The sequence below is a fragment of the Filicampus tigris genome, chromosome 17, assembly GCF_054856515.1.
Source record: "Filicampus tigris isolate MCC_2025a chromosome 17, RoL_Ftig_1.0, whole genome shotgun sequence".
Classification (NCBI taxonomy): Eukaryota; Metazoa; Chordata; class Actinopteri; order Syngnathiformes; family Syngnathidae; genus Filicampus; species Filicampus tigris.
In genome coordinates this window covers 2,652,430-2,679,160 of record NC_141233.1, presented here as the reverse complement: position 1 = coordinate 2,679,160, position 26,731 = coordinate 2,652,430, and the positions used below count along the sequence as shown (strand labels likewise).

General features: G+C 41.1%; 47 non-coding genes across 47 annotated transcripts; all 47 read left to right on the top strand.

Annotated features, from left to right (window-relative positions):
- The first annotated feature begins 2,945 nt into the window (after window positions 1-2,945).
- Window positions 2,946-3,027, top strand: trnas-gcu (transfer RNA serine (anticodon GCU)). The gene has a single exon. It is a non-coding gene; the product is annotated as a tRNA-Ser (tRNA).
- A 522-nt stretch (window positions 3,028-3,549) lies between these two features.
- On the top strand, window positions 3,550-3,631 carry trnas-gcu (transfer RNA serine (anticodon GCU)). Its single transcript has one exon. It is a non-coding gene; the product is annotated as a tRNA-Ser (tRNA).
- A 208-nt stretch (window positions 3,632-3,839) lies between these two features.
- Window positions 3,840-3,921, top strand: trnas-gcu (transfer RNA serine (anticodon GCU)). The gene has a single exon. It is a non-coding gene; the product is annotated as a tRNA-Ser (tRNA).
- Window positions 3,922-4,441: 520 nt separating this feature from the next.
- Window positions 4,442-4,523, top strand: trnas-gcu (transfer RNA serine (anticodon GCU)). The gene has a single exon. It is a non-coding gene; the product is annotated as a tRNA-Ser (tRNA).
- A 204-nt stretch (window positions 4,524-4,727) lies between these two features.
- trnas-gcu (transfer RNA serine (anticodon GCU)) lies at window positions 4,728-4,809 on the top strand. Its single transcript has one exon. It is a non-coding gene; the product is annotated as a tRNA-Ser (tRNA).
- Window positions 4,810-5,015: 206 nt separating this feature from the next.
- Window positions 5,016-5,097, top strand: trnas-gcu (transfer RNA serine (anticodon GCU)). Its single transcript has one exon. It is a non-coding gene; the product is annotated as a tRNA-Ser (tRNA).
- A 206-nt stretch (window positions 5,098-5,303) lies between these two features.
- Window positions 5,304-5,385, top strand: trnas-gcu (transfer RNA serine (anticodon GCU)). The gene has a single exon. It is a non-coding gene; the product is annotated as a tRNA-Ser (tRNA).
- Window positions 5,386-6,059: 674 nt separating this feature from the next.
- trnas-gcu (transfer RNA serine (anticodon GCU)) lies at window positions 6,060-6,141 on the top strand. The gene has a single exon. It is a non-coding gene; the product is annotated as a tRNA-Ser (tRNA).
- Window positions 6,142-6,347: 206 nt separating this feature from the next.
- On the top strand, window positions 6,348-6,429 carry trnas-gcu (transfer RNA serine (anticodon GCU)). Its single transcript has one exon. It is a non-coding gene; the product is annotated as a tRNA-Ser (tRNA).
- A 524-nt stretch (window positions 6,430-6,953) lies between these two features.
- Window positions 6,954-7,035, top strand: trnas-gcu (transfer RNA serine (anticodon GCU)). Its single transcript has one exon. It is a non-coding gene; the product is annotated as a tRNA-Ser (tRNA).
- Window positions 7,036-7,241: 206 nt separating this feature from the next.
- Window positions 7,242-7,323, top strand: trnas-gcu (transfer RNA serine (anticodon GCU)). Its single transcript has one exon. It is a non-coding gene; the product is annotated as a tRNA-Ser (tRNA).
- A 206-nt stretch (window positions 7,324-7,529) lies between these two features.
- trnas-gcu (transfer RNA serine (anticodon GCU)) lies at window positions 7,530-7,611 on the top strand. Its single transcript has one exon. It is a non-coding gene; the product is annotated as a tRNA-Ser (tRNA).
- A 674-nt stretch (window positions 7,612-8,285) lies between these two features.
- trnas-gcu (transfer RNA serine (anticodon GCU)) lies at window positions 8,286-8,367 on the top strand. The gene has a single exon. It is a non-coding gene; the product is annotated as a tRNA-Ser (tRNA).
- Window positions 8,368-8,573: 206 nt separating this feature from the next.
- Window positions 8,574-8,655, top strand: trnas-gcu (transfer RNA serine (anticodon GCU)). Its single transcript has one exon. It is a non-coding gene; the product is annotated as a tRNA-Ser (tRNA).
- A 204-nt stretch (window positions 8,656-8,859) lies between these two features.
- Window positions 8,860-8,941, top strand: trnas-gcu (transfer RNA serine (anticodon GCU)). Its single transcript has one exon. It is a non-coding gene; the product is annotated as a tRNA-Ser (tRNA).
- Window positions 8,942-9,146: 205 nt separating this feature from the next.
- On the top strand, window positions 9,147-9,228 carry trnas-gcu (transfer RNA serine (anticodon GCU)). Its single transcript has one exon. It is a non-coding gene; the product is annotated as a tRNA-Ser (tRNA).
- A 206-nt stretch (window positions 9,229-9,434) lies between these two features.
- Window positions 9,435-9,516, top strand: trnas-gcu (transfer RNA serine (anticodon GCU)). The gene has a single exon. It is a non-coding gene; the product is annotated as a tRNA-Ser (tRNA).
- A 673-nt stretch (window positions 9,517-10,189) lies between these two features.
- Window positions 10,190-10,271, top strand: trnas-gcu (transfer RNA serine (anticodon GCU)). Its single transcript has one exon. It is a non-coding gene; the product is annotated as a tRNA-Ser (tRNA).
- Window positions 10,272-10,476: 205 nt separating this feature from the next.
- Window positions 10,477-10,558, top strand: trnas-gcu (transfer RNA serine (anticodon GCU)). Its single transcript has one exon. It is a non-coding gene; the product is annotated as a tRNA-Ser (tRNA).
- Window positions 10,559-11,080: 522 nt separating this feature from the next.
- Window positions 11,081-11,162, top strand: trnas-gcu (transfer RNA serine (anticodon GCU)). Its single transcript has one exon. It is a non-coding gene; the product is annotated as a tRNA-Ser (tRNA).
- A 206-nt stretch (window positions 11,163-11,368) lies between these two features.
- On the top strand, window positions 11,369-11,450 carry trnas-gcu (transfer RNA serine (anticodon GCU)). Its single transcript has one exon. It is a non-coding gene; the product is annotated as a tRNA-Ser (tRNA).
- Window positions 11,451-11,656: 206 nt separating this feature from the next.
- On the top strand, window positions 11,657-11,738 carry trnas-gcu (transfer RNA serine (anticodon GCU)). Its single transcript has one exon. It is a non-coding gene; the product is annotated as a tRNA-Ser (tRNA).
- A 206-nt stretch (window positions 11,739-11,944) lies between these two features.
- On the top strand, window positions 11,945-12,026 carry trnas-gcu (transfer RNA serine (anticodon GCU)). Its single transcript has one exon. It is a non-coding gene; the product is annotated as a tRNA-Ser (tRNA).
- Window positions 12,027-12,702: 676 nt separating this feature from the next.
- Window positions 12,703-12,784, top strand: trnas-gcu (transfer RNA serine (anticodon GCU)). Its single transcript has one exon. It is a non-coding gene; the product is annotated as a tRNA-Ser (tRNA).
- Window positions 12,785-12,988: 204 nt separating this feature from the next.
- trnas-gcu (transfer RNA serine (anticodon GCU)) lies at window positions 12,989-13,070 on the top strand. The gene has a single exon. It is a non-coding gene; the product is annotated as a tRNA-Ser (tRNA).
- A 526-nt stretch (window positions 13,071-13,596) lies between these two features.
- Window positions 13,597-13,678, top strand: trnas-gcu (transfer RNA serine (anticodon GCU)). The gene has a single exon. It is a non-coding gene; the product is annotated as a tRNA-Ser (tRNA).
- A 206-nt stretch (window positions 13,679-13,884) lies between these two features.
- Window positions 13,885-13,966, top strand: trnas-gcu (transfer RNA serine (anticodon GCU)). The gene has a single exon. It is a non-coding gene; the product is annotated as a tRNA-Ser (tRNA).
- A 206-nt stretch (window positions 13,967-14,172) lies between these two features.
- trnas-gcu (transfer RNA serine (anticodon GCU)) lies at window positions 14,173-14,254 on the top strand. The gene has a single exon. It is a non-coding gene; the product is annotated as a tRNA-Ser (tRNA).
- A 206-nt stretch (window positions 14,255-14,460) lies between these two features.
- Window positions 14,461-14,542, top strand: trnas-gcu (transfer RNA serine (anticodon GCU)). The gene has a single exon. It is a non-coding gene; the product is annotated as a tRNA-Ser (tRNA).
- Window positions 14,543-15,218: 676 nt separating this feature from the next.
- trnas-gcu (transfer RNA serine (anticodon GCU)) lies at window positions 15,219-15,300 on the top strand. The gene has a single exon. It is a non-coding gene; the product is annotated as a tRNA-Ser (tRNA).
- A 204-nt stretch (window positions 15,301-15,504) lies between these two features.
- Window positions 15,505-15,586, top strand: trnas-gcu (transfer RNA serine (anticodon GCU)). The gene has a single exon. It is a non-coding gene; the product is annotated as a tRNA-Ser (tRNA).
- Window positions 15,587-15,794: 208 nt separating this feature from the next.
- trnas-gcu (transfer RNA serine (anticodon GCU)) lies at window positions 15,795-15,876 on the top strand. Its single transcript has one exon. It is a non-coding gene; the product is annotated as a tRNA-Ser (tRNA).
- A 522-nt stretch (window positions 15,877-16,398) lies between these two features.
- Window positions 16,399-16,480, top strand: trnas-gcu (transfer RNA serine (anticodon GCU)). The gene has a single exon. It is a non-coding gene; the product is annotated as a tRNA-Ser (tRNA).
- A 206-nt stretch (window positions 16,481-16,686) lies between these two features.
- trnas-gcu (transfer RNA serine (anticodon GCU)) lies at window positions 16,687-16,768 on the top strand. Its single transcript has one exon. It is a non-coding gene; the product is annotated as a tRNA-Ser (tRNA).
- Window positions 16,769-16,974: 206 nt separating this feature from the next.
- Window positions 16,975-17,056, top strand: trnas-gcu (transfer RNA serine (anticodon GCU)). Its single transcript has one exon. It is a non-coding gene; the product is annotated as a tRNA-Ser (tRNA).
- Window positions 17,057-17,261: 205 nt separating this feature from the next.
- trnas-gcu (transfer RNA serine (anticodon GCU)) lies at window positions 17,262-17,343 on the top strand. The gene has a single exon. It is a non-coding gene; the product is annotated as a tRNA-Ser (tRNA).
- A 366-nt stretch (window positions 17,344-17,709) lies between these two features.
- On the top strand, window positions 17,710-17,791 carry trnas-gcu (transfer RNA serine (anticodon GCU)). Its single transcript has one exon. It is a non-coding gene; the product is annotated as a tRNA-Ser (tRNA).
- A 678-nt stretch (window positions 17,792-18,469) lies between these two features.
- On the top strand, window positions 18,470-18,551 carry trnas-gcu (transfer RNA serine (anticodon GCU)). The gene has a single exon. It is a non-coding gene; the product is annotated as a tRNA-Ser (tRNA).
- A 206-nt stretch (window positions 18,552-18,757) lies between these two features.
- On the top strand, window positions 18,758-18,839 carry trnas-gcu (transfer RNA serine (anticodon GCU)). Its single transcript has one exon. It is a non-coding gene; the product is annotated as a tRNA-Ser (tRNA).
- A 681-nt stretch (window positions 18,840-19,520) lies between these two features.
- trnas-gcu (transfer RNA serine (anticodon GCU)) lies at window positions 19,521-19,602 on the top strand. Its single transcript has one exon. It is a non-coding gene; the product is annotated as a tRNA-Ser (tRNA).
- Window positions 19,603-19,810: 208 nt separating this feature from the next.
- Window positions 19,811-19,892, top strand: trnas-gcu (transfer RNA serine (anticodon GCU)). The gene has a single exon. It is a non-coding gene; the product is annotated as a tRNA-Ser (tRNA).
- A 75-nt stretch (window positions 19,893-19,967) lies between these two features.
- Window positions 19,968-20,049, top strand: trnas-gcu (transfer RNA serine (anticodon GCU)). The gene has a single exon. It is a non-coding gene; the product is annotated as a tRNA-Ser (tRNA).
- A 206-nt stretch (window positions 20,050-20,255) lies between these two features.
- trnas-gcu (transfer RNA serine (anticodon GCU)) lies at window positions 20,256-20,336 on the top strand. The gene has a single exon. It is a non-coding gene; the product is annotated as a tRNA-Ser (tRNA).
- Window positions 20,337-20,542: 206 nt separating this feature from the next.
- Window positions 20,543-20,624, top strand: trnas-gcu (transfer RNA serine (anticodon GCU)). Its single transcript has one exon. It is a non-coding gene; the product is annotated as a tRNA-Ser (tRNA).
- Window positions 20,625-20,828: 204 nt separating this feature from the next.
- Window positions 20,829-20,910, top strand: trnas-gcu (transfer RNA serine (anticodon GCU)). Its single transcript has one exon. It is a non-coding gene; the product is annotated as a tRNA-Ser (tRNA).
- Window positions 20,911-21,473: 563 nt separating this feature from the next.
- On the top strand, window positions 21,474-21,555 carry trnas-gcu (transfer RNA serine (anticodon GCU)). Its single transcript has one exon. It is a non-coding gene; the product is annotated as a tRNA-Ser (tRNA).
- Window positions 21,556-26,318: 4,763 nt separating this feature from the next.
- On the top strand, window positions 26,319-26,400 carry trnas-gcu (transfer RNA serine (anticodon GCU)). The gene has a single exon. It is a non-coding gene; the product is annotated as a tRNA-Ser (tRNA).
- The last annotated feature ends 331 nt before the right edge of the window (window positions 26,401-26,731 follow it).

Genomic DNA, 26,731 nt, shown 5'->3' with positions numbered 1-26,731 from the left:
TTAGCAGTCCCCCTATTCTCTGCATTACCGTCTATAGACCTCCCCATCATTCCACTTCTTTTATTACAGAATTTTCAGAATTCTTATCCATTTTATATTCCAGTTATAACAGGATATTAATAACTGGCGATTTTAATATACACATGGACAACATCTCGGACCCACTATCCAGAGATTTTTCAAACCTTTTAAACTGCTTGGATTTTAAACAGCACGTCTTGCAGCCAACTCACAACAGAGGACACACCCTGCATTTGGTTATAACCTATGGCTTGTCTGCTGGTGTGTCCTCTGTTGTTGACTTGGCAGTGTCAGACCACTACTGTGTCTATTTTAACATCGCCAGTTTTAACCATCTAGCAGTCCCGGTCAGAACAGTGAAGAAACGCTACCTATCTTCTGAGGTGGCTGCAAATTTTATCGAGATCTTAAAAAACACTCCTGCTGACATTTTACCTGCACCCTGTGATCTTATTGTTGACAATTTTAACCTACATCTTAAATCATCATTAGATTCAGTAGCTCCACTTTTAATTAAAACAACAAAAACAAAGACTGTACCCCCGTGGAGAAACAATGCTATCAAAATATCAAAGAGAAAATGCAGGAGTGCAGAGAGGAGGTGGAGAAAAAGTAAACTTACAGTACACTATGAAATTTTATGCGAACAACTGAAATCCTACAATAAAACAGTAAAACTGGCAAGATCTTCCTATTTCTCAAACCTCATTACAGTCAATAAAAACAACCCCAGGGTTCTCTTCTCCACCTTTGAACTTTTAACTAGTTCTGATTTTAATAAGTCCCCACAGAGACCAACAGATGCTCTCTGTGAGGACTTTGCAGACCACTTCAGAAGTAAAATCGATGACATAAGATCCAGTCTTTTAGCCCGTCAAAACACAAGTTTTAATAAACCCGGACAATCATATTTACATGAGGAAACACTGGAAAGTTTTGACCTGGTTGATGCAAGGACACTTGTTCGAGTTTTCTCCCAGGTAAACCCAACAACCTGCCTTTTGGATCCAATTCCCACATTTCTTTTTAAGACATTTTATGGATTTTTTGAAGAACAAATTTTATATATAGTCAATTGCTCTCTTCAGACAGGCGTCTTCCCCGCTGCCTTTAAAACGGCGGTGGTGAAGCCCCTTCTGAAGAAGAGCGGTTCTGACCCGAGCGTTTTTAATAACTACAGACCCGTATCCAACTTACCGTTTTTAAGTAAGATTTTAGAAAAACTGGTTTTCATCCAGTTGAATCATTTTTTAAATACAAATAATATTTTGGAGAAATATCAATCTGGTTTTAGGATGAACCACAGTACGGAGACTGCTCTTTTAAGGATCTTAAATGATATTAGGTGCACTGCAGACGTGAGAAAACTCACAGTCTTGGTGCTACTGGATCTAAGCGCTGCTTTTGATACAGTAGATCACCAAATTTTATTAAATAGACTTAAAAATCTAGTGGGCATCTCTGGTACTGTTTTTGACTGGTTTTATTCCTATCTCACAGACCGATATTTCTTTGTAAGTATGGATACTTGTTCCTCTAAAACTCATGAAATTAAATGTGGGGTTCCTCAAGGTTCGATTTTAGGCCCCCTACTTTTTAATCTTTATATGCTTCCCCTCGGGGATGTCATCAGGGGACACGGCATCAGCTTTCACAGCTATGCTGATGACACGCAGCTGTATATTGCCGTGTCTCCTGATGACACAGGACCCATTGATACCCTTTTAAATTGCATTTTAGATATCAAGTCATGGATGGCAGATAATTTCCTACAGCTCAATCAGGACAAGACTGAGGTTTTAGTTATCGGTCCCGAAGGTCAGAGAGAGAAGCTTTTACCAAAACTACACATTTTTAATCCCTCACACTGTGTGAAGAACCTTGGCGTCATTTTTGACTCTGAGCTCAGTTTTATTCCTCATATTAAAAATGTAACCAAGATTGGTTTTTATCACCTTAAGAATATCGCCAGAGTCCGCCCGTTTCTCTCTCAGGCTAACACGGAAGTGCTGATGCATGCCTTTATTACCTGTCGTTTAGATTACTGTAATGCCCTGCTCTCTGGCCTCCCGAAAAAGAGCATTTCACCACTGCAACTACTGCAGAATTCAGCCGCTCGGGTGCTGACGAGAACCAGAGGGCGGGAGCACATTACGCCAGTTTTGAAATTGCTGCATTGGCTCCCTGTGTGTTTCAGGATCGATTTTAAAGTACTTTCATTAGTTTATAAATGTGTTAATGGTCTTGGGCCATCTTATTTATCTGATTTGCTTTTATCATACCAGCCCTCGCGGATCCTGAGGTCCTCTGGCGCCGGCCTTTTATTTATTCCAAGGGTGAGGACCAAAATGCATGGCGAGGCTGCATTCAGCCGTTTTGGTCCTCACCTTTGGAATAGCCTGCCAGAGGATGTCAGGTCTGCAGAGACTGTTGATATTTTTAAGAGGAAGCTCAAGACACACCTTTTTAGTTTGGCTTTCAACAACTTTTAAATAATTTATCTTTTCTTTTGATTGAAGATAATTCTATGTTTTGCTTTGAATGTTTTAAAGCACTTTGAGTTGCATTTTTATGTATGAAAAGTGCTATATAAATAAAATGTGATTGATTGATTGATTGATTGATATATAGAGCATTGTCTGGAAGTTCATGCTACCCCAAGTGATTTTAATCATTGTTTCAATTGCAAAAGAATCGAAGTCAACATGTTTTTCGTCCACAACAGTATACACATTTGAGTCCTCTTCTTTGAGGAAAGAGTTCGACAGTACCTGTCAACATATACAGAGCTTTGTCTGGAAGTGCATGCTACCCCAAGTGATTTTAATCATTGTTTCAATTGCAAAAGAATCAAAGTCAACATGTTTGTCCACAACAGTATACACATTTGAGTCCAATGGACCCAGTTTAAAAACAGCTGAACAGATGAGGTGGCTGAGTGGTTAAGGCGATGGACTGCTAATCCATTGTGTTCTACACGCATGGGTTCGAATCCCTTCCTCATCGTCAAGTGGTTTTCAGAAGTTCCTCTTTCTTCAAGGAAAGAGTTCGACAGTACCTGTGATCATACATGGAGTGTTGTCAGGAAGTTCATGCTACCCCAAGTGGTTTTAATCATTGTTTCAATTGCAAAAGAATCAAAGTCGAGATGTTGTCCACAACAGTATACACATTTGAGTCCAATGGACCTAGTTTAAAAACAGCTGAACAGATGAGGTGGCCGAGTGGTTAAGGCGATGGCGATGGAAGTGCATGCTATTCTGAGTCATTTTAATCCTTGTTTCAATTGCAAAAGTATCAAAGTCGAGATGTTTTTCGTCCACGACAGTACACACATTTGAGTCTAATGGTTTTCAGAAGCTTTACATACATGGAGCTTTACATACATGGAGCTTTGTCAGGAAGTGCATGCTATTCCAAGAGATTTTAATCATTGTTTCAATTGCAAAAGAATCAAAGTTGAGAGGTTTTGTCCAAAACAGTACACACATTTGAATCCAATGGACCCAGTTTAAGGTGAGCAAAATAGATGAGGTGGCCGAGTGGTTAAGGCGATGGACTGCTAATCCATTGTGTTCTACATGCATGGGTTCGAATCCCATCCTCATCGTCAAGTGGTTTTCAGAATCTAATGCTTCTTTGAGGAAAGAGTTCGACAGTACCTGTCATCATATATAGAGCGTTGTCTGGAAGTGCATGCTATTCTAAGTGATTTTAATCATTGTTTCAATTGCAAAAGTATCAAAGTCAACATGTTTTTTGTCCACAACAGTATACACATTTGAGTCCAATGGACCCAGTTTAAAAACAGCTGAACAGATGAGGTGGCCGAGTGGTTAAGGCGATGGACTGCTAATCCATTGTGTTCTACACGCATGGGTTCGAATCCCATCCTCATCGTCAAGTGGTTTTCAGAAGTTCCTCTTTCTTCAAGGAAAGAGTTCGACAGTACCTGTGATCATACATGGAGTGTTGTCAGGAAGTTCATGCTACCCCAAGTGGTTTTAATCATTGTTTCAATTGCAAAAGAATCAAAGTCGAGATGTTGTCCACAACAGTATACACATTTGAGTCCAATGGACCCAGTTTAAAAACAGCTGAACAGATGAGGTGGCCGAGTGGTTAAGGCGATGGCGATGGAAGTGCATGCTATTCTGAGTCATTTTAATCCTTGTTTCAATTGCAAAAGTATCAAAGTCGAGATGTTTTTCGTCCACGACAGTACACACATTTGAGTCTAATGGTTTTCAGAAGCTTTACATACATGGAGCTTTACATACATGGAGCTTTGTCAGGAAGTGCATGCTATTCCAAGAGATTTTAATCATTGTTTCAATTGCAAAAGAATCAAAGTTGAGAGGTTGTCCAAAACAGTACACACATTTGAGTCCAATGGACCCAGTTTAAGTTGAGCAAAATAGATGAGGTGGCCGAGTGGTTAAGGCGATGGACTGCTAATCCATTGTGTTCTACATGCATGGGTTCGAATCCCATCCTCATCGTCAAGTGGTTTTCAGAAGCTAATGCTTCTTTGAGGAAAGAGTTCGACAGTACCTGTCAACATATACAGAGCTTTGTCTGGAAGTGCATGCTATTCTAAGTAATTTCAATCATTGTTTCAATTGCAAAAGTATCAAAGTTCAGTGGTTGTCCAAAAGAGTACACACATTTGAGTCCAATGGACCCAGTTTAAGATGAGCAAAATCGATGAGGTGGCCGAGTGGTTAAGGCGATGGACTGCTAATCCATTGTGTTCTACATGCATGGGTTCGAATCCCATCCTCATCGTCAAGTGGCTTTCAGAAGCTAATGCTTCTTTGAGGAAAGAGTTCGACAGTACCTGTCATCATATATAGAGCGTTGTCTGGAAGTGCATGCTATTCTAAGTGATTTTAATCATTGTTTCAATTGCAAAAGTATCAAAGTCGAGATGTATTTCGTCCGACAGTACACACATTTGAGTCCAATGGACACAGTTTAAGGTGAGCAAAATAGATGAGGTGGCCGAGTGGTTAAGGCGATGGACTGCTAATCCATTGTGTTCTACATGCATGGGTTCGAATCCCATCCTCATCGTCAAGTGGTTTTCAGAAGCTAATGCTTCTTTGAGGAAAGAGTTCGACAGTACCTGCCATCATATATAGAGCATTGTCTGGAAGTGCATACTATTCTAAGTAATTTCAACCATTGTTTCAAGTGCAAAAGTATCAAAGTTGAGAGGTTTTGTCCAAAAGAGTACACACATTTGAGTCCAATGGACCCAGTTTAAAATGAGCAAAATAGATGAGGTGGCCGAGTGGTTAAGGCGATGGACTGCTAATCCATTGTGTTCAACATGCATGGGTTCAAATCCCATCCTCATCGTCAAGTGGTTTTCAGAAGCTAATGCTTCTTTGAGGAAAGAGTTCGACAGTACCTGTCATCATATATAGAGCATTGTCTGGAAGTTCATGCTACCCCAAGGGATTTTAATCATTGTTTCAATTGCAAAAGAATCAAAGTCAACATGTTTTTCGTCCACAACAGTATACACATTTGAGTCCTCTTCTTTGAGGAAAGAGTTCGACAGTACCTGTCGACATATACAGAGCTTTGTCTGGAAGTGCATGCTACCCCAAGTGGTTTTAATCATTGTTTCAATTGCAAAAGAATAAAAGTCGAGATGTTGTCCACAACAGTATACACATTTGAGTCCAATGGACCCAGTTTAAAAACAGCTGAACAGATGAGGTGGCCGAGTGGTTAAGGCGATGGCGATGGAAGTGCATGCTATTCTGAGTCATTTTAATCCTTGTTTCAATTGCAAAAGTATCAAAGTCGAGATGTTTTTCGTCCACGACAGTACACACATTTGAGTCTAATGGTTTTCAGAAGCTTTACATACATGGAGCTTTACATACATGGAGCTTTGTCAGGAAGTGCATGCTATTCCAAGAGATTTTAATCATTGTTTCAATTGCAAAAGAATCAAAGTTGAGAGGGTCCAAAACAGTACACACATTTGAGTCCAATGGACCCAGTTTAAGGTGAGCAAAATAGATGAGGTGGCCGAGTGGTTAAGGCGATGGACTGCTAATCCATTGTGTTCTACATGCATGGGTTCGAATCCCATCCTCATCGTCAAGTGGTTTTCAGAAGCTAATGCTTCTTTGAGGAAAGAGTTCGACAGTACCTGCCATCATATATAGAGCATTGTCTGGAAGTGCATACTATTCTAAGTAATTTCAACCATTGTTTCAAGTGCAAAAGTATCAAAGTTGAGAGGTTTTGTCCAAAAGAGTACACACATTTGAGTCCAATGGACCCAGTTTAAAATGAGCAAAATAGATGAGGTGGCCGAGTGGTTAAGGCGATGGACTGCTAATCCATTGTGTTCAACATGCATGGGTTCGAATCCCATCCTCATCGTCAAGTGGTTTTCAGAAGCTAATGCTTCTTTGAGGAAAGAGTTCGACAGTACCTTTCATCATATATAGAGCATTGTCTGGAAGTTCATGCTACCCCAAGTGATTTTAATCATTGTTTCAATTGCAAAAGAATCAAAGTCAACATGTTTTTCGTCCACAACAGTATACACATTTGAGTCCAATGGACCCAGTTTAAAAACAGCTGAACAGATGAGGTGGCCGAGTGGTTAAGGTGATGGCGATGGAAGTGCATGCTATTCTGAGTCATTTTAATCCTTGTTTCAATTGCAAAAGTATCAAAGTCGAGATGTTTTTCGTCCACGACAGTACACACATTTGAGTCTAATGGTTTTCAGAAGCTTTACATACATGGAGCTTTACATACATGGAGCTTTGTCAGGAAGTGCATGCTATTCCAAGAGATTTTAATCATTGTTTCAATTGCAAAAGAATCAAAGTTGAGAGGTTGTCCAAAACAGTACACACATTTGAGTCCAATGGACCCAGTTTAAGTTGAGCAAAATAGATGAGGTGGCCGAGTGGTTAAGGCGATGGACTGCTAATCCATTGTGTTCTACATGCATGGGTTCGAATCCCATCCTCATCGTCAAGTGGTTTTCAGAAGCTAATGCTTCTTTGAGGAAAGAGTTCGACAGTACCTGTCAACATATACAGAGCTTTGTCTGGAAGTGCATGCTATTCTAAGTAATTTCAATCATTGTTTCAATTGCAAAAGTATCAAAGTTCAGCGGTTTTGTCCAAAAGAGTACACACATTTGAGTCCAATGGACCCAGTTTAAGGCGAGCAAAATAGATGAGGTGGCCGAGTGGTTAAGGCGATGGACTGCTAATCCATTGTGTTCTACATGCATGGGTTCGAATCCCATCCTCATCGTCAAGTGGCTTTCAGAAGCTAATGCTTCTTTGAGGAAAGAGTTTGACAGTACCTGTCATCATATATAGAGCGTTGTCTGGAAGTGCATGCTATTCTAAGTAATTTCAACCATTGTTTCAATTGCAAAAGTATCAAAGTTGAGAGGTTTTGTCCAAAAGAGTACACACATTTGAGTCCAATGGACCCAGTTTAAAATGAGCAAAATAGATGAGGTGGCAGAGTGGTTAAGGCGATGGACTGCTAATCCATTGTGTTCTACATGCATGGGTTCGAATCCCATCCTCATCGTCAAGTGGTTTTCAGAAGCTAATGCTTCTTTGAGGAAAGAGTTCGACAGTACCTGTCATCATATATAGAGCATTGTCTGGAAGTTCATGTTACCCCAAGGGATTTTAATCATTGTTTCAATTGCAAAAGAATCAAAGTCAACATGCTTTTCGTCCACAACAGTATACACATTTGAGTCCTCTTCTTTGAGGAAAGAGTTCGACAGTACCTGTCAACATATACAGAGCTTTGTCTGGAAGTGCATGCTACCCCAAGTGGTTTTAATCATTGTTTCAATTGCAAAAGAATAAGTCGAGGTTGTCCACAACAGTATACACATTTGAGTCCAATGGACCCAGTTTAAAAACAGCTGAACAGATGAGGTGGCCGAGTGGTTAAGGCGATGGCGATGGAAGTGCATGCTATTCTGAGTCATTTTAATCCTTGTTTCAATTGCAAAAGTATCAAAGTCGAGATGTTTTTCGTCCACGACAGTACACACATTTGAGTCTAATGGTTTTCAGAAGCTTTACATACATGGAGCTTTACATACATGGAGCTTTGTCAGGAAGTGCATGCTATTCCAAGAGATTTTAATCATTGTTTCAATTGCAAAAGAATCAAAGTTGAGAGGTTTTGTCCAAAACAGTACACACATTTGAGTCCAATGGACCCAGTTTAAGGTGAGCAAAATAGATGAGGTGGCCGAGTGGTTAAGGCGATGGACTGCTAATCCATTGTGTTCTACATGCATGGGTTCGAATCCCATCCTCATTGTCAAGTGGTTTTCAGAAGCTAATGCTTCTTTGAGGAAAGAGTTCGACAGTACCTGTCATCATATATAGAGCGTTGTCTGGAAGTGCATGCTATTCTAAGTGATTTTAATCATTGTTTCAATTGCAAAAGTATCAAAGTCGAGATTTTTTTCGTCCGACAGTACACACATTTGAGTCCAATGGACCCAGTTTAAGGTGAGCAAAATAGATGAGGTGGCCGAGTGGTTAAGGCGATGGACTGCTAATCCATTGTGTTCTACATGCATGGGTTCGAATCCCATCCTCATCGTCAAGTGGTTTTCAGAAGCTAATGCTTCTTTGAGGAAAGAGTTCGACAGTACCTGCCATCATATATAGAGCATTGTCTGGAAGTGCATACTATTCTAAGTAATTTCAACCATTGTTTCAATTGCAAAAGTATCAAAGTTGAGAGGTTGTCCAAAACAGTAGACACATTTGAGTCCAATGGACCCAGTTTAAGGTGAGCAAAATAGATGAGGTGGCCGAGTGGTTAAGGCGATGGACTGCTGATCCATTGTGTTCTACATGCATGGGTTCGAATCCCATCCTCATCGTCAAGTGGTTTTCAGAAGCTAATGCTTCTTTGAGGAAAGAGTTCGACAGTACCTGCCATCATATAAAGAGCATTGTCTGGAAGTGCATACTATTCTAAGTAATTTCAACCATTGTTTCAATTGCAAAAGTATCAAAGTTGAGAGGTTTTGTCCAAAACAGTAGACACACTTGAGTCCAATGGACCCATTTAAGGTGAGCAAAATAGATGAGGTGGCCGAGTGGTTAAGGCGATGGACTGCTAATCCATTGTGTTCTACATGCATGGGTTCGAATACCATCCTCATCGTCAAGTGGTTTTCAGAAGTTCCTGCTTCTTCGAGGAAAGAGTTCGACAGTACCTGTCAACATATACAGAGCTTTGTCTGGAAGTGCATGCTATTCTAAGTAATTTCAACCATTGTTTCAATTGCAAAAGTATCAAAGTTGAGATGTTTTGTCCAAAAGAGTACACACATTTGAGTCCAATGGACCCAGTTTAAAATGAGCAAAATAGATGAGGTGGCCGAGTGGTTAAGGCGATGGACTGCTAATCCATTGTGTTCTACATGCATGGGTTCGTATCCCATCCTCATCGTCAAGTGGTTTTCAGAAGCTAATGCTTCTTTGAGGAAAGAGTTCAACAGTACCTGTCATCATATATAGAGCATTGTCTGGAAGTTCATGCTACCCCAAGGGATTTTAATCATTGTTTCAATTGCAAAAGAATCAAAGTCAACATGTTTTTCGTCCACAACAGTATACACATTTGAGTCCTCTTCTTTGAGGAAAGAGTTCGACAGTACCTGTCAACATATACAGAGCTTTGTCTGGAAGTGCATGCTACCCCAAGTGGTTTTAATCATTGTTTCAATTGCAAAAGAATAAAAGTCGAGTTGTCCACAACAGTATACACATTTGAGTCCAATGGACCCAGTTTAAAAACAGCTGAACAGATGAGGTGGCCGAGTGGTTAAGGCGATGGCGATGGAAGTGCATGCTATTCTGAGTCATTTTAATCCTTGTTTCAATTGCAAAAGTATCAAAGTCGAGATGTTTTTCGTCCACGACAGTACACACATTTGAGTCTAATGGTTTTCAGAAGCTTTACATACATGGAGCTTTACATACATGGAGCTTTGTCAGGAAGTGCATGCTATTCCAAGAGATTTTAATCATTGTTTCAATTGCAAAAGAATCAAAGTTGAGAGGTTGTCCAAAACAGTACACACATTTGAGTCCAATGGACCCAGTTTAAGGTGAGCAAAATAGATGAGGTGGCCGAGTGGTTAAGGCGATGGACTGCTAATCCATTGTGTTCTACATGCATGGGTTCGAATCCCATCCTCATCGTCAAGTGGTTTTCAGAAGCTAATGCTTCTTTGAGGAAAGAGTTCGACAGTACCTTTCATCATATATAGAGCATTGTCTGGAAGTTCATGCTACCCCAAGTGATTTTAATCATTGTTTCAATTGCAAAAGAATCAAAGTCAACATGTTTGTCCACAACAGTATACACATTTGAGTCCAATGGACCCAGTTTAAAAACAGCTGAACAGATGAGGTGGCCGAGTGGTTAAGGCGATGGACTGCTAATCCATTGTGTTCTACACGCATGGGTTCGAATCCCTTCCTCATCGTCAAGTGGTTTTCAGAAGTTCCTCTTTCTTCAAGGAAAGAGTTCGACAGTACCTGTGATCATACATGGAGTGTTGTCAGGAAGTTCATGCTACCCCAAGTGGTTTTAATCATTGTTTCAATTGCAAAAGAATCAAAGTCGAGAAGTTGTCCACAACAGTATACACATTTGAGTCCAATGGACCCAGTTTAAAAACAGCTGAACAGATGAGGTGGCCGAGTGGTTAAGGCGATGGCGATGGAAGTGCATGCTATTCTGAGTCATTTTAATCCTTGTTTCAATTGCAAAAGTATCAAAGTCGAGATGTTTTTCGTCCACGACAGTACACACATTTGAGTCTAATGGTTTTCAGAAGCTTTACATACATGGAGCTTTACATACATGGAGCTTTGTCAGGAAGTGCATGCTATTCCAAGAGATTTTAATCATTGTTTCAATTGCAAAAGAATCAAAGTTGAGAGGTTTTGTCCAAAACAGTACACACATTTGAGTCCAATGGACCCAGTTTAAGTTGAGCAAAATAGATGAGGTGGCCGAGTGGTTAAGGCGATGGACTGCTAATCCATTGTGTTCTACATACATGGGTTCGAATCCCGTCCTCATCGTCAAGTGGTTTTCAGAAGCTAATGCTTCTTTGAGGAAAGAGTTCGACAGTACCTGTCAACATATACAGAGCTTTGTCTGGAAGTGCATGCTATTCTAAGTAATTTCAATCATTGTTTCAATTGCAAAAGTATCAAAGTTCAGCGGTTTTGTCCAAAAGAGTACACACATTTGAGTCCAATGGACCCAGTTTAAGGTGAGCAAAATAGATGAGGTGGCCGAGTGGTTAAGGCGATGGACTGCTAATCCATTGTGTTCTACATGCATGGGTTCGAATCCCATCCTCATCGTCAAGTGGCTTTCAGAAGCTAATGCTTCTTTGAGGAAAGAGTTTGACAGTACCTGTCATCATATATAGAGCGTTGTCTGGAAGTCCATGCTATTCTAAGTGATTTTAATCATTGTTTCAATTGCAAAAGTATCAAAGTCGAGATGTATTTCGTCCGACAGTACACACATTTGAGTCCAATGGACCCAGTTTAAGGTGAGCAAAATAGATGAGGTGGCCGAGTGGTTAAGGCGATGGACTGCTAATCCATTGTGTTCTACATGCATGGGTTCGAATCCCATCCTCATCGTCAAGTGGTTTTCAGAAGCTAATGCTTCTTTGAGGAAAGAGTTCGACAGTACCTGCCATCATATATAGAGCATTGTCTGGAAGTGCATACTATTCTAAGTAATTTCAACCATTGTTTCAATTGCAAAAGTATCAAAGTTGAGAGGTTTTGTCCAAAAGAGTACACACATTTGAGTCCAATGGACCCAGTTTAAAATGAGCAAAATAGATGAGGTGGCAGAGTGGTTAAGGCGATGGACTGCTAATCCATTGTGTTCTACATGCATGGGTTCGAATCCCATCCTCATCGTCAAGTGGTTTTTAGAAGCTAATGCTTCTTTGAGGAAAGAGTTCGACAGTACCTGTCATCATATATAGAGCATTGTCTGGAAGTTCATGTTACCCCAAGGGATTTTAATCATTGTTTCAATTGCAAAAGAATCAAAGTCAACATGTTTTTCGTCCACAACAGTATACACATTTGAGTCCTCTTCTTTGAGGAAAGAGTTCGACAGTACCTGTCAACATATACAGAGCTTTGTCTGGAAGTGCATGCTACCCCAAGTGGTTTTAATCATTGTTTCAATTGCAAAAGAATAAAAGTCGGGGTTGTCCACAACAGTATACACATTTGAGTCCAATGGACCCAGTTTAAAAACAGCTGAACAGATGAGGTGGCCGAGTGGTTAAGGCGATGGCGATGGAAGTGCATGCTATTCTGAGTCATTTTAATCCTTGTTTCAATTGCAAAAGTATCAAAGTCGAGATGTTTTTCGTCCACGACAGTACACACATTTGAGTCTAATGGTTTTCAGAAGCTTTACATACATGGAGCTTTACATACATGGAGCTTTGTCAGGAAGTGCATGCTATTCCAAGAGATTTTAATCATTGTTTCAATTGCAAAAGAATCAAAGTTGAGAGGTTTTGTCCAAAACAGTACACACATTTGAGTCCAATGGACCCAGTTTAAGGTGAGCAAAATAGATGAGGTGGCCGAGTGGTTAAGGCGATGGACTGCTAATCCATTGTGTTCTACATGCATGGGTTCGAATCCCATCCTCATCGTCAAGTGGTTTTCAGAATCTAATGCTTCTCTGAGGAAAGAGTTCGACAGTACCTGTCATCATATATAGAGCGTTGTCTGGAAGTGCATGCTATTCTAAGTGATTTTAATCATTGTTTCAATTGCAAAAGTATCAAAGTCGAGATGTTGTCCAAAAGAGTACACACATTTGAGTCCAATGGACCCAGTTTAAGGTGAGCAAAATAGATGAGGTGGCCGAGTGGTTAAGGCGATGGACTGCTAATCCATTGTGTTCTACATGCATGGGTTCGAATCCCATCCTCATCGTCAAGTGGTTTTCAGAAGCTAATGCTTCTTTGAGGAAAGAGTTCGACAGTACCTTTCATCATATATAGAGCATTGTCTGGAAGTTCATGCTACCCCAAGTGATTTTAATCATTGTTTCAATTGCAAAAGAATCAAAGTCAACATGTTTTTCGTCCACAACAGTATACACATTTGAGTCCAATGGACCCAGTTTAAAAACAGCTGAACAGATGAGGTGGCCGAGTGGTTAAGGCGATGGCGATGGAAGTGCATGCTATTCTGAGTCATTTTAATCCTTGTTTCAATTGCAAAAGTATCAAAGTCGAGATGTTTTTCGTCCACGACAGTACACACATTTGAGTCTAATGGTTTTCAGAAGCTTTACATACATGGAGCTTTACATACATGGAGCTTTGTCAGGAAGTGCATGCTATTCCAAGAGATTTTAATCATTGTTTCAATTGCAAAAGAATCAAAGTTGAGAGGTTTTGTCCAAAACAGTACACACATTTGAGTCCAATGGACCCAGTTTAAGTTGAGCAAAATAGATGAGGTGGCCGAGTGGTTAAGGCGATGGACTGCTAATCCATTGTGTTCTACATACATGGGTTCGAATCCCATCCTCATCGTCAAGTGGTTTTCAGAAGCTAATGCTTCTTTGAGGAAAGAGTTCGACAGTACCTGTCAACATATACAGAGCTTTGTCTGGAAGTGCATGCTATTCTAAGTAATTTCAATCATTGTTTCAATTGCAAAAGTATCAAAGTTCAGCGGTTTTGTCCAAAAGAGTACACACATTTGAGTCCAATGGACCCAGTTTAAGGTGAGCAAAATAGATGAGGTGGCCGAGTGGTTAAGGCGATGGACTGCTAATCCATTGTGTTCTACATGCATGGGTTCGAATCCCATCCTCATCGTCAAGTGGCTTTCAGAAGCTAATGCTTCTTTGAGGAAAGAGTTTGACAGTACCTGTCATCATATATAGAGCGTTGTCTGGAAGTCCATGCTATTCTAAGTGATTTTAATCATTGTTTCAATTGCAAAAGTATCAAAGTCGAGATGTATTTCGTCCGACAGTACACACATTTGAGTCCAATGGACACAGTTTAAGGTGAGCAAAATAGATGAGGTGGCCGAGTGGTTAAGGCGATGGACTGCTAATCCATTGTGTTCTACATGCATGGGTTCGAATCCCATCCTCATCGTCAAGTGGTTTTCAGAAGCTAATGCTTCTTCGAGGAAAGAGTTCGACAGTACCTGCCATCATATATAGAGCATTGTCTGGAAGTGCATACTATTCTAAGTAATTTCAACCATTGTTTCAATTGCAAAAGTATCAAAGTTGAGAGGTTTTGTCCAAAAGAGTACACACATTTGAGTCCAATGGACCCAGTTTAAAATGAGCAAAATAGATGAGGTGGCAGAGTGGTTAAGGCGATGGACTGCTAATCCATTGTGTTCTACATGCATGGGTTCGAATCCCATCCTCATCGTCAAGTGGTTTTCAGAAGCTAATGCTTCTTTGAGGAAAGAGTTCGACAGTACCTGTCATCATATATAGAGCATTGTCTGGAAGTTCATGTTACCCCAAGGGATTTTAATCATTGTTTCAATTGCAAAAGAATCAAAGTCAACATGTTTTTCGTCCACAACAGTATACACATTTGAGTCCTCTTCTTTGAGGAAAGAGTTCGACAGTACCTGTCAACATATACAGAGCTTTGTCTGGAAGTGCATGCTACCCCAAGTGGTTTTAATCATTGTTTCAATTGCAAAAGAATAAAAGTCGAGGTTGTCCACAACAGTATACACATTTGAGTCCAATGGACCCAGTTTAAAAACAGCTGAACAGATGAGGTGGCCGAGTGGTTAAGGCGATGGCGATGGAAGTGCATGCTATTCTGAGTCATTTTAATCCTTGTTTCAATTGCAAAAGTATCAAAGTCGAGATGTTTTTCGTCCACGACAGTACACACATTTGAGTCTAATGGTTTTCAGAAGCTTTACATACATGGAGCTTTACATACATGGAGCTTTGTCAGGAAGTGCATGCAATTCCAAGAGATTTTAATCATTGTTTCAATTGCAAAAGAATCAAAGTTGAGAGGTTTTGTCCAAAACAGTACACACATTTGAGTCCAATGGACCCAGTTTAAGGTGAGCAAAATAGATGAGGTGGCCGAGTGGTTAAGGCGATGGACTGCTAATCCATTGTGTTCTACATGCATGGGTTCGAATCCCATCCTCATCGTCAAGTGGTTTTCAGAATCTAATGCTTCTCTGAGGAAAGAGTTCGACAGTACCTGTCATCATATATAGAGCGTTGTCTGGAAGTGCATGCTATTCTAAGTGATTTTAATCATTGTTTCAATTGCAAAAGTATCAAAGTCGAGATGTTGTCCAAAAGAGTACACACATTTGAGTCCAATGGACCCAGTTTAAGGTGAGCAAAATAGATGAGGTGGCCGAGTGGTTAAGGCGATGGACTGCTAATCCATTGTGTTCTACATGCATGGGTTCGAATCCCATCCTCATCGTCAAGTGGTTTTCAGAAGCTAATGCTTCTTTGAGGAAAGAGTTCGACAGTACCTTTCATCATATATAGAGCATTGTCTGGAAGTTCATGCTACCCCAAGTGATTTTAATCATTGTTTCAATTGCAAAAGAATCAAAGTCAACATGTTTTTCGTCCACAACAGTATACACATTTGAGTCCAATGGACCCAGTTTAAAAACAGCTGAACAGATGAGGTGGCCGAGTGGTTAAGGCGATGGACTGCTAATCCATTGTGTTCTACACGCATGGGTTCGAATCCCTTCCTCATCGTCAAGTGGTTTTCAGAAGTTCCTCTTTCTTCAAGGAAAGAGTTCGACAGTACCTGTGATCATACATGGAGTGTTGTCAGGAAGTTCATGCTACCCCAAGTGGTTTTAATCATTGTTTCAATTGCAAAAGAATCAAAGTCGAGATGTTGTCCACAACAGTATACACATTTGAGTCCAATGGACCCAGTTTAAAAACAGCTGAACAGATGAGGTGGCCGAGTGGTTAAGGTGATGGCGATGGAAGTGCATGCTATTCTGAGTCATTTTAATCCTTGTTTCAATTGCAAAAGTATCAAAGTCGAGATGTTTTTCGTCCACTACAGTACACACATTTGAGTCTAATGGTTTTCAGAAGCTTTACATACATGGAGCTTTACATACATGGAGCTTTGTCAGGAAGTGCATGCTATTCCAAGAGATTTTAATCATTGTTTCAATTGCAAAAGAATCAAAAGTGAGAGGTTTTGTCCAAAACAGTACACACATTTGAGTCCAATGGACCCAGTTTAAGGTGAGCAAAATAGATGAGGTGGCCGAGTGGTTAAGGCGATGGACTGCTAATCCATTGTGTTCTACATGCATGGGTTCGAATCCCATCCTCATCGTCAAGTGGCTTTCAGAAGCTAATGCTTCTTTGAGGAAAGAGTTCGACAGTACCTGTCATCATATATAGAGCGTTGTCTGGAAGTGCATGCTATTCTAAGTGATTTTAATCATTGTTTCAATTGCAAAAGTATCAAAGTCGAGATGTTTTTCGTCAGACAGTACACACATTTGAGTCCAATGGACCCAGTTTAAGGTGAGCAAAATAGATGAGGTGGCCGAGTGGTTAAGGCGATGGACTGCTAATCCATTGTGTTCTACATGCATGGGTTCGAATCCCATCCTCATCGTCAAGTGGTTTTCAGAAGCTAATGCTTCTTTGAGGAAAGAGTTCGACAGTACCTGCCATCATATATAGAGCATTGTCTGGAAGTGCATACTATTCTAAGTAATTTCAACCATTGTTTCAATTGCAAAAGTATCAAAGTTGAGAGGTTTTGTCCAAAACAGTAGACACATTTGAGTCCAATGGACCCAGTTTAAGGTGAGCAAAATAGATGAGGTGGCCGAGTGGTTAAGGCGATGGACTGCTAATCCATTGTGTTCTACATGCATGGGTTCGAATACCATCCTCATCGTCAAGTGGTTTTCAGAAGTTCCTGCTTCTTCGAGGAAAGAGTTCGACAGTACCTTTCATCATATATAGAGCATTGTCTGGAAGTTCATGCAACCCCAAGTGATTTTAATCATTGTTTCAATTGCAAAAGAATCAAAGTCAACATGTTTGTCCACAACAGTATACACATTTGAGTCCAATGGACCCAGTTTAAAAACAGCTGAACAGATGAGGTGGCCGAGTGGTTAAGGCGATGGACTGCTAATCCATTGTGTTCTACACGCATGGGTTCGAATCCCTTCCTCATCGTCAAGTGGTTTTCAGAAGTTCCTCTTTCTTCAAGGAAAGAGTTCGACAGTACCTGTGATCATACATGGAGTGTTGTCAGGAAGTTCATGCTACCCCAAGTGGTTTTAATCATTGTTTCAATTGCAAAAGAATCAAAGTCGAGATGTTGTCCACAACAGTATACACATTTGAGTCCAATGGACCCAGTTTAAAAACAGCTGAACAGATGAGGTGGCCGAGTGGTTAAGGCGATGGCGATGGAAGTGCATGCTATTCTAAGTAATTTCAACCATTGTTTCAATTGCAAAAGTATCAAAGTTCAGCGGTTTTGTCCAAAACAGTACACACATTTGAGTCCAATGGACCCAGTTTAAAATGAGCAAAATAGATGAGGTGGCCGAGTGGTTAAGGCGATGGACTGCTAATCCATTGTGTTCTACATGCATGGGTTCGAATCCCATCCTCATCGTCAAGTGGTTTTCAGAAGCTAATGCTTCTTTGAGGAAAGAGTTCAACAGTACCTGTCATCATATATAGAGCATTGTCTGGAAGTTCATGCTACCCCAAGGGATTTTAATCATTGTTTCAATTGCAAAAGAATCAAAGTCAACATGTTTTTCGTCCACAACAGTATACACATTTGAGTCCTCTTCTTTGAGGAAAGAGTTCGACAGTACCTGTCAACATATACAGAGCTTTGTCTGGAAGTGCATGCTACCCCAAGTGGTTTTAATCATTGTTTCAATTGCAAAAGAATAAAAGTCGAGATGTTGTCCACAACAGTATACACATTTGAGTCCAATGGACCCAGTTTAAAAACAGCTGAACAGATGAGGTGGCCGAGTGGTTAAGGCGATGGCGATGGAAGTGCATGCTATTTTGAGTCATTTTAATCCTTGTTTCAATTGCAAAAGTATCAAAGTCGAGATGTTTTTCGTCCACGACAGTACACACATTTGAGTCTAATGGTTTTCAGAAGCTTTACATACATGGAGCTTTACATACATGGAGCTTTGTCAGGAAGTGCATGCTATTCCAAGAGATTTTAATCATTGTTTCAATTGCAAAAGAATCAAAGTTGAGAGGTTTTGTCCAAAACAGTACACACATTTGAGTCCAATGGACCCAGTTTAAGGTGAGCAAAATAGATGAGGTGGCCGAGTGGTTAAGGCGATGGACTGCTAATCCATTGTGTTCTACATGCATGGGTTCGAATCCCATCCTCATCGTCAAGTGGTTTTCAGAAGCTAATGCTTCTTTGAGGAAAGAGTTCGACAGTACCTGCCATCATATATAGAGCATTGTCTGGAAGTGCATACTATTCTTAGTAATTTAAACCATTGTTTCAATTGCAAAAGTATCAAAGTCGAGATGTTTTTTCCACAACAGTACACACATTTGAGTCCAATGGACCCAGTTTAAAAACTGCTGAACAGATGAGGTGGCTGAGTGGTTAAGGTGATGGACTGCTAATCCATTGTGTTCTACACGCATGGGTTCGAATCCCATCCTCATCGTCAAGTGGTTTTCAGAAGTTCCTCTTTCTTCAAGGAAAGAGTTCGACAGTACCTCTGATCATACATGGAGCGTTGTCAGGAAGTTCATGCTACCCCAAGTGGTTTTAATCATTTTTTCAATTGCAAAAGAATAAAAGTCGAGATGTTGTCCACAACAGTATACACATTTGAGTCCAATGGACCCAGTTTAAAAACAGCTGAACAGATGAGGTGGCCGAGTGGTTCAGGCGATGGCGATGGAAGTGCATGCTATTCTGAGTCATTTTAATCCTTGTTTCAATTGCAAAAGTATCAAAGTCGAGATGTTTTTCGTCCACGACAGTACACACATTTGAGTCTAATGGTTTTCAGAAGCTTTACATACATGGAGCTTTACATACATGGAGCTTTGTCAGGACGTGCATGCTATTCCAAGAGATTTTAATCATTGTTTCAATTGCAAAAGAATCAAAGTTGAGATTTTTTTCGTCCACAACAGTATACATATTTGAGTCCAATGGACCCAGTTTAAGGTCATCAAAATAGATTAGGTGGCAGAGTGGTTAAGGCGATGGACTGCTAATCCATTGTGTTCTACATGCATGCGTTCAAATCTCATCCTCATCGTCAAGTGGTTTTCGGAAGCTGCTTCTTTGAGGAAAGAGTTCGACAGTACCTGCACAGTTTAAGCACAGTAGAATAGATGAGGTGGCCGAGTGGTTAAGGCGATGGACTGCTAATCCATTGTGTTCTCCATGCATGGGTTCGAATCCCATCCTCATCGTCAAGTGGTTTTCAGAACTTCCTCTTTCTTCAAGGAAAGAGTTCGACAGCACCTGTGATCGTACATGGAGCGTTGTCAGGAAGTGCATGCTATTCCAAGAGGTTTTAATCATTGTTTCAATTGCAAAAGAATCAAAGTCGATATTTCTTTCGTCCACAACAGTATACACATTTGAGTCCAATCGACACAGTTTAAGGTCAGCAAAATAGATGAGGTGGCCGAGTGGTTAAGGCGATGGACTGCTAATCCATTGTGTTCTACATGCATGGGTTCGAATCCCATCCTCATCGTCAAGTGGTTTTCGGAAGCTGCTTCTTTGAGGAAAGAGTTCGACAGTACCTGCACAGTTTAAGCACAGTAGAATAGATGAGGTGGCCGAGTGGTTAAGGTGATCGACTGCTAATCCATTGTGTTCTACACGCATGGGTTCGAATCCCATCCTCATCGTCAAGTGGTTTTCAGAAGCTAATGCTTCTTGGAGGAAAAAGTTCGACAGTACCTGTCAACATATACAGAGCTTTGTCTCGAAGTGCATGCTATTCTAAGTAATTTCAAACATTGTTTCAATTGCAAAAGTATCAAAGTTGAGAGGTGTTGTCCAAAACAGTACACACATTTGAGTCCAATGGACCCAGTTTAAGCTGAGCAAAATAGATGAGGTGGCCGAGTGGTTAAGGCGATGGACTGCTAATCCATTGTGTTCTACATGCATGGTTCGAATCCCATCCTCATCGTCAAGTGGTTTTCAGAAGCTAATGCTTCTTTGAGGAAGGAGTTCGACAGTACCTATCTTCATATATAGAGCGTTGTCTGGAAGTGCATGCTATTCTAAGTGATTTTAATCATTGTTTCAATTGCAAAAGTATCAAAGTCGAGATGTTTTTCGTCCGACAGTACACACATTTGAGTCCAATGGACCCAGTTTAAGGTGAGCAAAATAGATGAGGTGGCCGAGTGGTTAAGGCGGTGGACTGCTAATCCATTGTGTTCTGCATGTATGGGTTCGAATCCCATCCTCATCGTCAAGTGGTTTTCAGAAGCTAATGCTTCTTTGAGGAAAGAGTTCGACAGTACCTGTCAACATATACAGAGCTTTGTCTGGAAGTGCATGCTATTCTAAGTAATTTCAATCATTGTTTCAATTGCAAAAGTATCAAAGTTGAGAGGTTGTCCAAAACAGTACACAAATTTGAGTCCAATGGACCCAGTTTAAGGTGAGCAAAATAGATGAGGTGGCCGAGTGGTTAAGGCGATGGACTGCTAATCCAATGTGTTCTGCATGCATGGGTTCGAATCCCATCCTCATCGTCAAGTGGTTTTCAGAAGCTAACGCTTCTTTGAGGAAAGAGTTCGACAGTACCTGTGAACATATACAAAGCTTTGTCTGGAAGTGCATGCTGTTCTAAGTAATTTCAATCATTGTTTCAATTGCAAAAGTATCAAAGTTGAGAGGTTTTGTCCAAAACAGTACACACATTTGAGTCCAATGGACCCAGTTTAAGGTCATCAAAATAGATGAGGTGGCCGAGTGGTAAAGGAGATGGACTGCTAATCCATTGTGTTCTACACGCATGGGTTTAATCCCATCCTCATTGCCAAGTATTTTTCAGAAGATGCTGCGTCTTTGAGGAAAGAGTTCGACAGTAACCATTGTCATATATGGAGCGTTGTCTAGAAGTGCGTGCTCTTCCAAGTGATGCATTGATTCGATTCCCGTCCTCTTCGTCAATTGTTTTTCAGAAGACCCTGCTTCTTTGAGGAAAGAATTCAAAAGTAACCCTCATCATATATCGAGCGTTGTCGAGATGCATTTCGTCCACGACAGTACACACATTTGAGTCCAATGGACCCAGTTTAAGGTCAGTGAAATCGATGAGGTGGCCGAGTGGTTAAGGCAATGGACTGCTAATCCATTGTGTTCTACATGCATGGGTTTGAATCCCATCCTCATCGTCAAGCATTTCTCAGAAGCTGCTGCTTCTTTGGGGGAAAGAAATTGACAGTCACCATTGTCATATATGGAGCGTTGTCTAGAAGTGCGTGCTCTTCCAAGTGATTTTAAGCATTGTTTCATTTGCAAAAGTATCAAAGTCGAGATGTTTTTCCTCCACAACAGTACTTACATTTGAGTCCAATGGACCCAGTTTAAAAACATCTGTATAGATGAGGTGGCCGAGGGGTTAAGGCGATGGACTGCTAATCCATTGTGTTCTACAATCATGAGTTTAAATCACATCCTCATCGTCAGGTGGTGTTCAGAAGCTCCTGCTTCTTTCAGGAAAGAGTTTGACAGTACCTGTCGTCATATATCGAGCATTGTCTAGAAGTGCGTGCTCTTCCAAGTGATATTAATCATTGTTTCAATTGCAAAGTCGAGATATTTTGTCCAAAACACATTTGGTCCAATGGACCCAGAGGAAGTGACGTCAGAGCTTTGACGTGGATGGTAACGATAGCACTTCTTCTCCTTCGAGTCTACCTCACCTGCGCGTTGCGGTTTTACTTTTTTTATTTATTTTTGGAGACTATTTTTATCTTATTTTTAATTATTATTATTATTATTTATTTATTTATTTTTTTAATCTCTGGGTCGCTTGATCTCGTTGACTAGCATATAGCTAGCTTGCGACGGAAACAGGCTAGCTTGGTGCTAGCTTGGTGCTACTGTATTAAAATGCCTTCAGACGACAGCGACGAACACAATGGCCTGCTGGAGAAGCCAAATAAAACAATCTCTGACCTAAGAAGGGATATTAGTCGTCTCTCAGAGGAGCTCCATGAGAAGGAATCAGTCATCTCTTGCTTCGCGACCCGTTTCCCCGAACTCTCCGCGGTGGTCATGAGGAGGCACGCTCGTCAAATCCTGTCGGCGACAATGACGGCTGAGGCGGCTGGCCTCTTGGACACGGCGAGGTGGGATCCGATTGCCTGCCCGGGGCCATCCTGCTCGACACCGCTGCAGAGTGACTATAACAGGATTTTAATAACTGGCGATTTTAATATACACATGGACAACATCTCGGACCCACTTTCCAGAGATTTTTTAAACCTTTTAAACTGCTTGAATTTTAAACAGCACGTCTTGCAGCCAACTCACAACAGAGGACACACCCTGGATTTGGTTATAACCTATGGCTTGTCTGCTGGTGTGTCCTCTGTTGTTGACTTGGCAGTGTCAGACCACTACTGTGTCTATTTTAACATCGCCAGTTTTAACCATCTAGCAGTGAAGAAACGCTACCTATCTTCTGAGGTGGCTGCAAATTTTATCGAGATCTTAAAAAGGACTCCTGCTGACATTTTACCTGCACCCTGTGATCTTATTGTTGACAATTTTAACCTACATCTTAAATCATCATTAGATTCAGTAGCTCCACTTTTAATTAAAACAACAAAAACAAAGACTGTACCCCCGTGGAGAAACAATGCTATCAAAACATCAAAGAGAAAATGCAGGAGTGCAGAGAGGAGGTGGAGAAAAAGTAAACTTACAGTACACTATGAAATTTTTTGCGAACAACTGAAATCCTACAATAAAACAGTCAAACTGGCAAGATCTTCCTATTTCTCAAACCTCATTACAGTCAATAAAAACAACCCTAGAGTTCTCTTCTCCACCTTTGAACTTTTAACTAGTTCTGATTTTAATAAGTCCCCACAGAGACCAACAGACGCTCTCTGTGAGGACTTTGCAGACCACTTCAGAAGCAAAATCGATGACATAAGATCCAGTTTTTTAGCCCGTCAAAACACAAGTTTTAATAAACCCGGACAATCATATTTACATGAGGAAACACTGGAAAGTTTTGCCCTGGTTGATGCAAGGACACTTGTTCGAGTTTTCTCCCAGGTAAACCCAACAACCTGCCTTTTAGATCCAATTCCCACATTTCTTTTTAAGACATTTTATGGATTTTAAATATAGTCAATTGCTCTCTTCAGACGGGCGTCTTCCCCGCTGCCTTTAAAACGGCGGTGGTGAAGCCCCTTCTGAAGAAGAGCAATTCTGACCCGAGCGTTTTTAATAATTACAGACCTGTATCCAACTTACCGTTTTTAAGTAAGATTTTAGAAAAACTGGTTTTCATCCAGTTGAATCATTTTTTAAATACAAATAATATTTTGGAGTAATATCAACCTGGTTTTAGGATGAACCACAGTACGGAGACTGCTCTTTTAAGGATTTTAAATGATATTAGGTGCACTGCAGACGTGAGAAAACTCACAGTCTTGGTGCTACTGGATCTAAGTGATGCTTTTGATACAGTAGATCACCAAATTTTATTAAATAGACTTAAAAATCTAGTGGGCATCTCTGGTACTGTTTTTGACTGGTTTTATTCCTATCTCACAGACCGATATTTCTTTGTAAGTATGGATACTTGTTCCTCCAAAACCCATGAAATTAAATGTGGGGTTCCCCAAGGTTTGATTTTAGACCCCCTACTTTTTAATCTTTATATGCTTCCCCTTGGGGATGTCATCAGGGGACACGGCATCAGCTTTCACAGCTATGCTGATGACACGCAGCTGTATATTGCCGTGTCTCCTGATGACACAGGACCCATTGATACCCTTTTAAATTGCATTTTAGATATCAAGTCATGGATGGCAGATAATTTCCTACAGCTCACTCAGGACAAAACTGACCGAAGGTCAGAGAGAGAAGCTTTTACCAAAACTACACATTTTTAATCCCTCACATTGTGTGAAGAACCTTGGCGTCATTTTTGACTCTGAGCTCAGTTTTATTCCTCATATTAAAAATGTAACCAAGATTGGTTTTTATCACCTTAAGAATATCGCCAGAGTTCTCTCTCAGGCTAACACGGTAGTGCTGATCCCGAAAAAGAGCATTTCACCACTGCAACTACTGCAGAATTCAGCCGCTCGGGTGCTGACGAGAACCAGAGGGCAGGAGCACATTACGCCAGTTTTGAAATTGCTGCATTGGCTCCCTGTGTGTTTCAGGATCGATTTTAAGATAAGATAAGATAAGATAAGAATGCCTTTATTGATCCCACAGTGGGGAAATTTTCATTGTTACAGCAGCAAAGATATAGGACACACAGGGACGGCGGCGTAATGTGGCCATTAATGTATAACATTGACGGCAAACATTTACGATCAAACCTATGTAAATATACGCAGTAACACATATACACATGTATATACACACCAACCTACATCTACATAAAAAGTATGAGGAACACTCATTTCGGCCTGTACATAGTAGAGAGGAAAAAATACTCTAAGTAAGTGACAGTGCTGCAGTGCTGTAGTGAAATGTAAGGGACAGCATTGGATAAAAATAAATCTAGACTAACAGTAGTGGGGAATGTTGAGTATTGCACGGTATTACAGTAGTGGGGAATATTGGGTATTGCACGATATGAGCTCAGGTGCAGAGCTGCACAATTGCACTAATGTCCGCCAGTTTGTAGAGACTGCACAATGTTCTTGTTAAAGAGTCTGACAGCAGCAGGCAAGAAGGAACGGCGGAATCTCTCCTTTGCACAGCGAGGGTGTAACAGTCTGTCACTGAAGGAGCTGTGGAGTGCTGTTAGGGTGCCCTGGAGGGGGTGGTCCGGGTTGTCCAGCATTGATGACAGCTTGGCCAACATCCTCCTGTCCCCACCGAGTCCACAGAGTCCAGGGAGCAGCCCAGGACAGAGCCGGCCCTCCTGACCAGTTTGTCCAGCCGCTTCTTGTCCCGGGCCGAGACGCCGCCTGCCCAGGTGACCACCCCCTGGAAGATGACCGATGCAACCACCGAGTCATAAAAGTTCCTGAGGAGTGTCCCCTGAACCCCAAAAGACCTCAGTCTCCTGAGTAGGAAGAATCTGCTCTGACTCTTCCTATAGAGGGCGTCTGTGTTGTCGCACCAGTCCAGTTTATTGTTCAGATGAACACCCAGGTACTTGTAAGTTGAGACTCTCTCAACATCTGTTCCCCGGATATTCACTGGTGCAGGTGAAGCGTGCTGGCGCCTACCGAAATCCACCACCATTTCTTTGGATTTCCCCGCATTGATCAGGAGGCGGTTCTGCTGGCACCAGTCCACAAAACCCTGAGTAAGTTCTCTGTACTCCCGATCATCTCCGCCTGTGATGACGCCGACAATCGCAGAGTCGTCAGAGAACTTCTGCAGGTGACAGGTAGGGGTGTTGTAGTTGAAGTCCGAGGTGTAGAGGGTGAACAGGAAGGGAGCCAAGACAGTTCCTTTAAGGTACTTTTATTAGTTTATAAATGTGTTAATGGTCTTGGGCCATCTTATTTATCTGATTTGCTTTTATCATACCAACCCTCGCGGATCCTGGGGTTCTCTGGCGCCGGCCTTTTATTTATTCCAAGGGTGAGGACCAAAATGCATGGCGAGGCTGCATTCAGCCATTTTGGTCCTCACCTTTGGAATAGCCTGCCAGAGGACGTCAGGTCTTGGGTACCCTTTCCTCATATGGTTTCTCTGTGCCTTGTCATGTCTTTTTAACACATTTTATCAGGTTGTGCACTTTGTGTGGGTGTGTGTGAATGATTGCTGATGTACTATGGATATCTGTCTTGGGTTTGTTGGGAGGGAGGGCATGAACGGATTTTTTTTTTTTTCTAATTATCTATGTTTTGCTTTGTATGTTTTAAAGCACTTTGAGTTGCATTTTTATGAAAAGTGCTATATTAATAAAATGTGATTGATTGAGTTAAAGGTTAGCCAATTAGATGAGGTGGATGAGTGGTTAAGGCGATGGACTGCTAATCCATTGTGTTCTACACGCATGGGTTTGAATCCCATCCTCATCGTCAAGTGGTTTTCAGAAGCTCCTGCTTCTTTGAGGAAATAGTTAGAAAGTAACCCTCCTCATATATCGAGTATTGTCTAGAAGTGCGTGCTCTTCCAAGTGATTTTGATCATTGTTTGAATTGCAAAGGAATTGAAGTCGAGATGGATTTCGTCCGACAGTATAGACATTGGAGTACTTGGACCCAGTTTAAGGTTAGCCAAATAAATGAGGTGAACGAGTGGTTAAGGCGATGGACTGCTAATCCATTAAGTTCTACACACATGGGTTCGAGTCTAATCCTCATCATCAAGTGGTTTTCAGAAGCCCCTGCTTCTTTGAGGAAATAGTTA